The following is a 13,022-nucleotide window of genomic DNA, read 5'->3' as shown; positions in this document are numbered from 1 at the left end:
TATTTTTAAGTTTGTGAGAGCTCGAGGATTAAATCCATGGCAAATAGAGCACTCCTCTTGCAAATGCAGGGGACCCAAACAGTACATACACAGAGTGTGGGCAACTGAAAGCAGCAGTTTATGCCCATACTTTTGAACACTTTTTAAAGCCTGCAAGTTTGTCAGCCATGATAAAAAATATCTAGTTAGTCCAGTCAGAGAAAAAAAAAAAACAGCACTGACAACAGCAATAACAGTAAACTACAAATACAACACAATAATAACAACAGCTAGCAAGAAGGAAAGAAAAGGTAAGGGAATACCAGTAATGGTATAAAGAGAACTATGACAGAGTCGTAAAAGAAGTATGAAGCAGAAAGTATATGTGGAAAAAACAGGAGAAAGATAGAAAAAAGGTTATACAGTTATAAATAACAATAAATGAAACTTTTTGTAGGATCGATTCTCGGCTGGAGCACCTGCTGTTTGGAGTCTGCATGTCCTCCCTGCCGTCGAGTAGCATCGAAAGACATGCATGAATGGGAGCGCCTTTGTTGAAGGTTGGGTGTCGAGCTGGCACCTCGGCACTGTAAAAATCTACTGCCAATCATTAGCGGACAGGAGTTCCGCTGTGGCGACCCCTAACCGGGAAAAGCAGAAAGAAAAACAACAACAAACAAGGAGATTTTTTTTACTTATTCAAAAACACATCGAGAGAGATGGTAGAGCACATCTGATAGCTAGAAGCGGCAAACGAAATTTGGGGTAATTTGGCAGGTGCACTGTGGGTAAGGGAGAAGCTCAAGAGATTTGGTGGCTGCGAGCTTTATTAACAACAGAGTCGGATCTGAACCCACTTATTGAGGACAGAACAAAGATTGACAACATCAGATCTGAGCTTTATGTAATGTTAAGAGTAAATTATAATTAAGAAGAAAACTTACATGTTTAATGAATGAAAATGAAAAATGTTTGCTAAGGTTTCTTTTCTTTTCTATTACTGTAAGTATAGCCGGCTTTAGGCATTAGCAAACCCTACGGTCACTGGGGGCCCCCAACCACAGCAAGTTATCTTATCCTGATATCTTGTAACATACCTGTAAAACCAGCAAAAGCTAGTACAGCAGTCTTGTATACTTAATAAACCATGAGGGTAATAACTCTTATTTATATCTCCCTTAAAATTTAAAGATATTTCTGGTTATAGTAACAGTGTTTTGTCAAGTAACAGGCATCAGAATTCCATTAAATATTTTACCACTGACATAGTGCCCCTGGCTTAGTTAAACCCTGCTGTTTTCTCCACTAAAAGTAATGACATAGCCATCTTTAGGTCCCTGCAAAACCTGTGGCTGCAGGGGACCCCTGTAATCATCCTTGATTGTGTGGGGGCCCCACAAAAGCTGCTGCTGGTTGGGTAAAAATTAGGAAGAAACAATGTATTAATTTCCTAATTATGCTCTTTAACATGAACAGGGCCATGTTATAACCCTGTTAGGATGAAGGTGATAATGAACATAAGCAATATAAGCACTAGAGAAAGATCAGCAGCCCAGAGTGACTTATCACAGTGCAAACTTTGGATTTTAAGAAGAGCTGATGCTTCCATTCGTCAGGGATAGTTTCCTCTTTCAGGTAATTTTATAAATAATACCAACACCAGATACTACAACTCTCAATTTCTTTGCTTAAGAATTAGGTACAATCTCAAAAATAATAGAATAAAGACTCAGAATCAGGAATACATTTAAATATTACTCTAATTCACTTAAAAAGTTACTAAAATAACATATTTTACATGTATTTTTGGACAATAAGTATAACACTCAGATGTCTGGACTGATTGACTGTTTGTAATCCAGAATGATTTACCAGTAAATCAAACTTTTTACAAAGGACAAAGCAAAAGTATGAACAAAATCAGGGAAGGTGAAATCAGGGACAGTGACAGGTATGCATTACTCCTCAATGAGATTTCTCACAGACCTCAGAGGTGTACAAAGAAGGTTACTATAGAAGCAACAAATTAGAATATATTACTGAAATCATTTTCACAGGCACATATACATGTGTCTGCCTTTGAGGGTTAGGGGTGAAAAACATGCTATGTATATGTATATCAGTAGACTACTGAAATATACGACCAAGGCAATTTAAATCTCTGCTTTCATTCCAGTCTAACACTAGAGAGATGCATAGGCAGTGACTGTCTTTTGTGGGGGGGTTAGGGAGGCAGGCAGTATTCCCAGACAAGACTTATGTATTCCCACAACTACTGACTTGTTAGTTTATTGTGAACTACTATTTTGTCAGCTTTGAACATTGAGCCTTGGGCACAATGTATGTCTTCCTTGAAAGAAAAAAAAAATAAGACTGAAATTATTTTCTTATTCATGATTTTTGTTTAGGCCACCATTAGAGTAAAATGTTGAGAGAATGCTCTAAAATGCATCTGAGACCACCTGTAAACCTATGGCTTCTTGGGCTCTGGCTTACTTGAGTTATTTCCTAAACGGCTATTACTGTGCTGTCTTGTTCAGGAAAGGAGTATTTAAAAGATGCAAAGAAAACTAAAGCTGAACAGCAACAGAGAATTTCTGTTCAAGCCATTATTAAATGAAAAGGTTGTGTAAAAAGAAAAAAACAACTTTAAAATGCACTTCAGAACATATAGAAAGTTATGGCTTCTTGAAAAAGCTGAGAATAAGGCAAAATGTGACTAAAGGAAGAAAAATGTAATGCACATGGTATGGGGAGCCCAAAGGGGGGGTCAGAGTTGAGGACTGGAGGGTGTGTCGGGGGTGTTGAAACAGTAGACCTAGTCATCATTTCACTTTAAATCCAGACCTGTACATAGAGTTGTTGCAATGTATCACTGTTGCAACTAAATGGCAGTAACTACAAGTGTCCCTTTGATGGACAGGTCAACACAGTGTGGTACATAGGCCTGTTGTAATGTAAGAGCTTGTAGCTACAGGTCTGTCTGTGCATACTACTCCTAAAAGTTTGCAGCACGAACTAAAAGGTTGCTTAGGAGGGATGGCATTGATGATACTTATACTGGAAGTGTCCAGGGGCCTGCAAAATGATAACACCGGCCCTGATTGCAAGTGTACCTGTGTCTACAATGTAAGAATTTAATAAAGGTGTTAAAAAAAAAAAAAAAGATTGTGTATGTATATCTACAAAGTGGTGGTAGTCAGAATTGCCTTGGGAAAGTAAACTTGTGAAATAACTTTCCATAACAGTAGATGTCCTACTTTTCATTATTGCAGTATTTGTTACTAAACATATACCCTACCAGTGACAGCCATATGTGCGGTCAGCATACCAAAGTCTTAGTCCCTTCCAGACAGTGCATGTCAGACATATGTCCTACATCCAGGATGTGAGGTACATAAGCGACATAAGGATACTTAATTCTCAGAATTGAATTGCCCCAAGAGAACCAGAACAACTCAAGAGGAATAAATGAAGAGCATGTGCAACCAGAAAGAGGAGAAAGGAGGACCCAATGGCCAGAAGGCAGGAAAACTGAAAACAAGAAGGAAGGAGGAAGGGAACATTGCAACAATGAAAAGTAGGATATCCACTATTATGGTAAGTTCTTACACAACTGTACTGCCCTTCTTCAACACGGTGGCAGCTTTCCTTAATAAAGGGAAAATACAAAAGCTACTGTTGAGGATGGGAGGAGGAGGAAGCCAAAGAACCCTCCAAAAACATGAAGTATGTCCCAGGCAAAACCAGCTCCGGCCCTAGATATTTTTCATAAACATTACAAGTTTGGATGAAGTATGTACAGAAGACCAAGTAGCAGCTTCTAAAATGGATCTAGCATCCAGACCCTTAAAAAAGCACCAGAACAGGCTACTGCCTGATAGAATGAGCATGAACAGATGAAGAAATCTGCTTACCATGAAAAGAATTACAGAAAGAAATGACCTTAGAAATTCTAGAGAAGATGGGTTTGCTCAGAAACAGCCAAGCCCAATTTCTTGGCATGAAAGGTGACAAACAGCTGCTCAGATCATGTAATAGATTTAGTTTTATAAAAGTAACACTGGAGCTGTCTCTGCAAATCTGAAATATGTAGAACCCTTTCACCAGAAGTATGAGGTGATGGATAAAACAGAAAAGGTGAACGGACTGATTTAGGGACAAACCATTGACCATCTTGGGCATAAAGGAAGGACTGGTGTGAAGGCAAGCTCTAGCTCTATGAAAAAAATCAAGACAGGAGGAACTACATAGGCATGGAATTCAGAGACCCTTTTGCCAGAAGTAATAGCCACCTAAAACAGTCTTTCAGCTAGTCGAGGAAGCTGCAGGCTCAAAGGGAGGCTGAGACAATTTCCCCACAACAAAATTAAGGTACCAAAATGTGGAATGGGCCTTCTAGGAGGCCTAATGTAAAGAACGTGTTTTAGGAATTGTTTAACTTCAAACCTAGAGGAAAGTGAAGGATCCAGAGACAGAGAAGCAGAAATAGCTGATAAATGAGCTTTGACAGATTTGAGCAGCTCACACAGGTAAGAAAGAATTGTAGGAATATCCACTAAAAGAGGGTCCTGTTCATGCCTGTGACATCAGTAAGAAAACATCTTCCACTTAGCAACATAGACTTTTATAGTATTGGATCTTCTGGCCTCCTGCAAAACCCAAAACATGTCCTCAAAAACTGGTCTTGAAAAGGAATCAAAACCCTATCACCCAAAGAGTGGGCACATAAGGGTGAATGAGAGAGTCCTTGTCCTGTGTGAGGAGATCCATCCAGTGAAGGAATTTGTAACAACTGCCTCTGGCTAGAAGAAACAGAAGGGGGAACCAATGCTGTCTTAGGTCAAAAGGGGGAACCAATGCTGTTCGGTCAAAAGGGGGAACCAATGCTGTTCGGTCAAAAGGAGGAACCAATGCTGTCTTAGGTCAAAAGGGAGTCACCAAAAAGATTGTTTGCCTCTCCCTGCATGATCTTGTATAAGACCTTTGGTAACAAAGGAATAGGGAATAAGAATGCAGAAATATCCCTTTCCATAAAACAATCATGGCATCCATTTTCCAAGCCACAGGATTTGCTATCCTGGAACAGAACTTGGGAAGCTGCCTGTTCAAATGGGAGGCAAACAGATCTACTTGAGGAGTACCCCACCAATGAATAATGTCCAAGAAGACCTCTTTGTGACGCAACCATTCATTAGGATCTGCCCTAGACCTGCCCAGTTTGTCTGCTGCAAGCCTGTGCTCTGTGGCCAAGTAAACTGCCTGAATAACCAGATAATTGTGGACAGCAAATTCCCACACAAGAAGAGCTAAACCACAAAGAAGGCAGGAATTTGTGCCTCTTGTTTGTTTGCGTACCACATGACAGTGGTGTTGTCTGTGTAAACCTGGAGAGGACCCAGAACCCAGAATTAATGCAAGGTTTAAAGAGAAAAACAACAAGCTATCATCTCTTTCATGTTGATGTGGTCCTCCATTTCTGGGAAGACCACACTCCCTTAAACCCTGATGCTGTTGGAAGAAGCCTCCACCCCAAAACTGAAGCATAGTATAGAGTTCCTGAGTGGGGAAAGGAGCTTAAAAAGTTAGGTCTGGATTTAGAGATATCTGATGAATCCACCAAATAAATTCATTTTGAGATAAGGCAAGAGAGGAATGGGAAATTCCAGAAGCCAGATTGCTTTTAGATACCACTTAAGCTTCCTTATGTGAAGACTGGTGAAAGGAACAGTAGGAATGGTGGAAGCCATATACCCTTATAGCCTGCAGAATCTCTCTTGCAGACACCATTTTAAGTGAAGAACAGCCTGAAGAAAAGCTGTCAAGAAGCTATCTTGGGAGAAGAAAGATCAACATAGGTCAGTTCTTAATCCTACAACCCAGAAAAAGTTGATCCTGTGAAGGAGTCCAAACAGATTTTTTGAGATTGAGGGTGAAACCCACACTTTAAAGTAGAAACATTTTAATTCAAGTTTCTGAAGGAGAAGCTGTTGGGCAGGAGACTGAATGAGAAGTTCATACAGATAAAGAAAAATCTAGACACTATAAAATCTGCAGTAAGCTATAACCAGAGACAGACACTTGGTAAACACTTTTGGTGCTGTAGAAAGACCAAAAAGCAAAGCAAAGCAAAGAACTGATAATGTGAGGAAGATATAGAGAGCCACAAAAAATTTACTGAAGAGAGGATGAATAGGAATGTGAAGATAAGCATCTTTCAGGTCCAATGAGAGCAGAAAGGCCTGAAGAAGAAACAAGGGAAACCAGGACCGGAGAGAGAAAATTTTGAATGAAGGGCAGCCTCGGAAAAATGTTGAAAAAAGTGAGAGATACAGAATGGGCCTCCAACAGCCTTGCTTTCTGGAAGCCAGAAATATTTTGGAATAAAACCCTGTCTCTCTCTCAGGAAATAAGGAACAGGTTAAATAGGTCCCCAAGCTAAAAGGCTCTGAAAAATGGCAGGAAAAGAGGAAGATGGAAAAGCAGAGGCTGTGGAATTCTTGAAAAGGGTGGACAGGATTTCCAAACAATGAAGAAAAAAGAAGTTATGTACTCACCATCAGGCTCTGAAAAGCCCTGGTAAACTGTTGCCATGCAGAGTAACAAGCAGATGCAGAGAGCTAACAATTTTAGAGACAGTCAGTATAAGAGACAAGACTCCCATTTGCAAAAGATATAAATAACTCATCTGACTTTCTTTCTCTCTTAGTTTCCCAAGGCAAAACGTCAACTGACTATGCACATCCAGAAAATGCAAGACTCCCACCTTCTTGCTCTGTGATATAAGACATCATATAAAATTGTCCTTGTATCAGGCCATTCACAACACACTCATACACGCACTAACAGGAAAGAAAGGAAACTACCAACTATGGCAGTTGAGAATACCACATAGTAAAAAGGAGAAGGAAGTACCAACGATGGTACAGAGAAATGCCGAGAGGTAAGAAAGGCAGATTATATAAAAATATCAATAAAGGGTAAAGAAAAGTTGTGTAAAATTTTACCATAACCATTGATGTCCTTCTCTTCCATGTTGCAGTATTCTGCATATAGGTTTACCCTTCAGTCTCGCGTATGTACAGCCAGTATCCAAAAGCTTTCAGTCCCTCTGTAGTGCGTGAGACATTTGACATGGAAGAGAGTTAGTGGGCCATAAAGGTGATGCCGGCATGCACCAGCCCTCAGAAAAGTAGCCCCAGTTGAAACCAGTCCTATAAGGGCAATGCCATATCACTGCCATCCAGAAAGGGAAGTAATTAGATGACAAGAAGGAATGGAAGGTGGGAAGGAATACTGCAACATAGAAGAAAAGAACGTCTATGGTTATGGTAAGATTTTACAAAACTTTTCTATGTTCTTCTATTCCCATGTTGCAGTATTCTGCATATGGAGGAGTGCCAAAGCTCACTGAGGTTGGGTTGGCGGTCTAGAGGCAGACTCCAGGAATCCACAAAGGATAGCCCTGGTGAACACTGCCCTGGATCTGGAGATGAGGTCCAGTTTGTAGTGGTTGGTGAAGGTGTGGAACGACGACCAAGTAGCAGCTTCCAGGATAGAAGAGGTATCCAGACCCGTAAATAAGGCTCCTGAAGATGGCATTGCTCTTGTGGAATGAGTTTTAACTGTACCCTGCAGGGACTTACCATAGAATTGGTTGCAGAGGGTAATGGCTTTGGAGATTCAAGTAGAAATAGTCTGCTTGGTCACTGCCTTCCCCAGAGCTCTGGGGTGAAGGGATACAAAAAGCTGGTCAGCCTGTCCGATAGACTTGGTGTTTTTGCAGGTAGAATCTGATTTGTCTGTGAACATCCAGGGAATGCAGCACTCTCTCACTGTCTCCTTGTGGGTTTGGCAAAAAAACGGGTAACTGTATGGCCTGATTGAGGGACAGGTCATTGACTACCTTGACCATGAAGGGCGGCTTTGTCCTGAGGGTAACCCCATCCTTGTGGAAAACTAGGAAGAGAGGAGTAGCCATAAGGGCTTGGAGTTTGGACACTCTCCTGGCTGAGGTTAGGGCCACTAACAGAACAGTTTTCCAAGTACAGTGCTTTAATGAGCCTTTGTCTGCTGGCTCAAAAGGAGGTAGCGTACGCTTCTCTAGAACATAGTTGAGGTCCCAAGGTGGGGGAATGAGTTTCCTGGGAGCCCTAAGGTGCAATATCCCTTTGAGGAAGAGTTTGCAAGGGAGTTTGGATGCTAATGGGGGATCCAGATGTAGGCAAGCTGAAATAGCAGACAGATAGGCTTTGATGGATGAGTAAGCCAGTTCAGTCTGCAGTAGCTCATGCAAATAAGACCGCACTAGAGGGGGTTCGCTTAAAAGCGGATACAGCTGTCTTTTGACAGTGAATCATTTCCACTTGGAGAGATATGGTTTTCTAGTATTTGGTTTCCTGGCCTCCTGCAGGACATTGAGCATGTCCTCACTGTAAAGGTGTCTAAATGGGATCAGAATCCTATCAGCCACAGGGTAAGGTGCAGAATCTGCCACTGTGGATGGATTAGTGACCCCTTGTTCTGTGTGAGAAGGTCCACTCTTGGAGTAACTTGTGGTGATTGCCCTTGGACAAGTGTAGGAGAAAGGGGAACCAGTGCTGTCTAGGCCAGTAGGGAGTCACCTGCAAGACTTTCGGGCTGTCCTGTTGAATTTTCAGCAGGACTTTCTGAATGACTGGGAAGGAGGGAAATGCATATAGACATTTCCCCTTCCATGAAATTGAGAAGGCATTTGTTGCTAGTGCCTGTGGTTTGGGTGTCCTGGTGCAAAAGCCAGGAAGTTGCCTGTCGATGGTGGAGGCAAACAGGTCTATTTGAGGTATACCCCACCTGTGGACCAGATCCAGGAAGACATCTCTGTGCAGCATCCATTCGTGGTAGTTTGGGGTGGTTCTGTTCAAATAATCTGCCTGTTTGTTGTGGAGAGAGGGAATGTAGGTCGCCTGCAGGGAGATTCCCTGTGTGGTAGCCATTTCCCAGACCAAAAGGGCTAGCCTGCAGAGCAGGTATGACTTGGTCCCTCCCTGCTTGTTGACAGACCACAGAATGGTGGTGTTGTCTGTGTAAATCAGACATGTCCCCTGTTGTAAGAAAGGTTGAAATGCCTGGAGGGCTAGAAGGATTGCCCTCATCTCTCTGGCATTGATGTGTTCTGATTTGAGGTGATTTGGACATTGGCCCTGCACCTGTTGGTGTCTGCGGGTGGCTTCCCATCCCAGGTCTGAGGCGTTTGTGTGCATGACCTGAGTGGGTTGTGGTGGTTGAGGAGGGAGGCCTGGGTTGTGCTTCACCTGAGCCAAACACCATAGTATTTCCTTTTTTAGGCAGGGGCACAATGTGTTCCAGAGGCTGGTTGTGTGGCTTCCAGGTAGAGTGGCGGTACCACTGCAGCTTCCTCATGTGTAGCCTGGGACAGGAATCTATTCCTCCAGCACATCCTATTTACTGTTGTGGTGAGGTTTATATCCCTAGAGCGTGTGGCTCGAGGTGATAAGGTTTTCTTTAGGTGGAGCATGTCCATCAGTTCTGGGTTGGACATGGCCTTGTATGTCAGGCAGAGATCACCTCTGAGCAGGAGGTATGCAACAGAGTACAGCGGGAGTTTCTACAGTCGAGCTGCATAGGGCATCTGTTTGAGGCCAGTGATCATCTTGGTGAGGTACTTCTGTGGTCTTTCCAGCTGTTGCAGGTGTCTTGTAAGGTACATCCGAAATGGGGCATTGTACTCTATATGATGGGTCTGATGAGTGATGAGTAGAGGGTCACAATGACCTCTTTTGATCTGGATGCAAAGCCCTTTGTGATTAGGTGGGCCACATAGAAGGATTTTCTGACCACTATGGCAATGTGATTATCAAAGGAGAGATTACTACTTGGGTCATTACGTTTTCCATATTTAGGGGACTACCACCTATGTGGTAGTTTGTGGGTACTTTGTTATTTCCAAAGGAAATAACTATGCAATTTTTGGCATTTAGCATGAGGCCATGGTTTTGACACCAGGTATCTGTCTCAGTGAGACCCTTTTAGAGGATGTCTGTGTCAGCTGGTGAGTCAATTACAGCCTCTAGTTTGCAGTCGTCTGCGAACTTGGTCAGCCATAGTCCTCCTGTGCTTGTTTGTACCTCTGAGAAGTATATGCCGAACAGGAGGGGTCCTAGGACAGAGCCCTGGGGAATGCCACTTGTAACCAGTTTAGAGTCTGACCTAGCTCCCGCAACTCTCACCATGTGGGTTCTGTCCGTGAGCCAATTGGCAACCCATCTTGTGACATAGGGGTTTATGTTCAGGCTGGTGAGCTTGTCTATAATACCAGAATGGTGTCAAAGGCCTTTGCGAGGTCTAGATAGGCTGTGTGTACCACCTTTCCCTCGTCTGTAGCCTTGGTAACTGTCTCAAAGAAGTCCACCAGGTTTAGGAGGCATGATCTGCCCTTAAAGCCGAACTGGGTAGGGTCCATTGTTTGGAGGTTCACAATGTCTCTGTTAATGAGTTTCATGATGATGCCCCATAGCCTTGCAGACCAAGCTAATCAGGCTTATAGGGTGATAGTTCCCAGGGTCTGTTGTGGCTCCACCTTTGTGGAGTGGAATAACCGTTGCTGTGCACCACTCTATGGGTATGTAGCCTGTGGAGAGGCTGAGTTTGAACAGTGTGTTTAGGTGAGGGGTTAGTTCGTCTTTGAGCTCGTGTAGGACAATGCCTGGTACACCATCCAGTCCCATTGATGCTCTGTTTTTGGCTTTGGAGAGGGCTATTTTAACCTGAGTGTCTGTGATTTCAGAGGCTCTACATTCTTCTGGTATGATTATGGGCCCTTTTGGTGGTGAGAGGGAGGTGACATTTGCACTGAACCGGTCTGCCAGGATGGTGGCAACATCGGTTGGTTCAGTGTATTTTGTGCCATTCTGCACTAACTCCGAGGAGATCTGAGCATTGCCACTTAGATTCTTGACATAGCTAAAGAATGCCTTGTGGTTATCTTTGTAGTCCTTGGCAAGTTTTCTTTCAAAGTTCGCCTTGGACGATTTTATGAGGGATCGTAGTTTCTTGCTGATACTAATCAGGGATGTCTTCACTTCTTGGGATTTTACTCTTTTCTGTACTAGTTTCCTCCTTCTAATGTACAGCTTGTTTATGGCAGGGGTCCACCAGACTGGTTTCCTTTTCTTGGAGGAGTGAGTCTTGGTTTTGCTTGGGATGGCATGATCCATGCACACTTGTAGGTGCCCGTGGAATGCATTAGTAAAGGATTTTGCAGCTTGGACAGCGTTATCCTTTAGCATGGGGGTTTTGAAACTTTCCACCTCCATCTTAAGTAAAGTGAAGTTTGCTTTTGAAAAGTTTTTCACGGTGGTTTCCTTGTCTGGGGGTGGGGGCGGAATGTGGATATCCAATGTGATTTATTTATGGTCAGATCTAACCAGCGAGGGGTTGACCTCCGGTGTGGAACACCGGTCACCCATGTTGGTAATGACCAGGTCCAATATGTTGTTACTTCTGGTGGGAGTGTTGACCAGTTGTTTCAGGGAGTTTGAGTTTATAAATTCTAGGAAATGTTGGGCAAGGGAGTTAGTACTTGAGTAGTTCTCCCAGTTAATGTTTGGGTAGTTGAAATCACCCAATACTAGGGTGTTTGGTAGGACCTTTATGTTACCCAGTGTTTCCAGAAATGCAGAATGGGGGTCATGGGACATGGTGGGTGATCTGTAGCAAGCTACAATTTGAATTGCAGTTTTGCCCATTGTTAGTTGCACGTAGATAATCTCTGAAGCATCGTGCTGTGCCGCTAACCTGGAGGTGTGGGTATCCTTGATGAATATGGATACTCCCCCGCCTTTTGTATTTCGGTCCGGGTTCTGTGGCCGAAATGTATGGTATGAGTTGTAGCCTGGTAATGCTGGGGTACTCTCTGGAACCTTAAACCAGGTTTCTGTTACCGCACATACATCGATTTTCTCCATACTGAGGAGTGCCACGAGTGCGTGCATTTTGAGGTTTAGACTTCTGGCATTCAGTAGTATTACCCTCAGATTTTTGTTACTTGTGCTATTTACGGCGGTGGGTTTGTCTTTTGAGCCTTGCCTAAAAAAGGCACTATGGGGGTGGCAAGAGCCTTGGCCAGTATTCGAAAGCCTAAGGGTGACAGGTGCAAGCCATCTCTAGCGAAGCAGCGTGGCTTGTCGAGCATGTCACTCCAGGCAGACAGACGCTGGATCCCCTTTGAATGACACCAGAAACTTAGCCAATTGTTGAAATTGATAATTTTTTCTTTATACCGTGGTATTATTCATGGTGAGGGCAGGATGCTACTCAGAGTCAGGGTCATACCGGCCTGGGCTACGTGATCAGAGAGCTCTTCCATGTCTCTCTTCATGTAGCCCAGGGAGGTATGACTCGGGTCATTCACACCAACATGGACAATGACAGTCGTATTTGTACTTGTTCTGGAGTGACCTGAGTGCTTGTGTTATGTAGCGGATCCTGGCACCCGACAGGCAGCTAACAGTAACCTTCTCCTTATTCAGCCTAGTGATGTGCCTGACTACAGAGTCACCTATTACTAGTATGTTGGGCATGTTATTTTGCCTTGAGGGCTGTGATTGCGTGGCACACTGGTTTTGTGAAGTATGTGTTTCACGGTTTGTGTTGGGGGGTGGAGGTTGCTTGGATATCTGCTTTGGAGGGCTCTGTTGCTTTTGCAGATTTTTATTTAGAGCCTCAGAGTACGTTTTTGTGTATTTACATGTGTTTTTTTGCCAGTGCTGGTTTAATGGGTCTATGTGAGACTGGTGGTGTGATGCCAGTATTTCCCTTCTCCTCTGGACGGTCTGATCCAGTCTTGGGTTGAGAGAGCTTAGCTTCCAGTTTGGCTGCATAATTGCATCTCTAGCATGTATTAGTGTTTGATGGTAGGAGGAGAGGGTTGTCTGTGTACATGAGGCAGTTGTAACATTGCCTCAAAAATGCCCAGATTCACCAGTTGGACTGAAGAGTACACCTGGAACTGCTCTTTGGACATGCCTGGATAGGTACAGTAA

At 43.3% G+C, this 13,022-nt stretch overlaps 1 protein-coding gene across 3 annotated transcripts in view; it reads right to left on the bottom strand.

Annotated features, from left to right (window-relative positions):
- The window catches only part of SLC30A9 (solute carrier family 30 member 9), a 1,654,027-nt gene that overhangs the window by 806,021 nt on the left and 834,984 nt on the right, over positions 1-13,022 (bottom strand). The gene's annotated exons all lie outside the window — the stretch shown is intronic.

Source organism: Protopterus annectens, chromosome 2.part0 (assembly GCF_019279795.1).
Source record: "Protopterus annectens isolate FY-2018-M chromosome 2.part0, PAN1.0, whole genome shotgun sequence".
Classification (NCBI taxonomy): domain Eukaryota; kingdom Metazoa; phylum Chordata; order Ceratodontiformes; family Protopteridae; genus Protopterus; species Protopterus annectens.
This window is presented reverse-complemented; position numbering and strand designations above follow the sequence as displayed.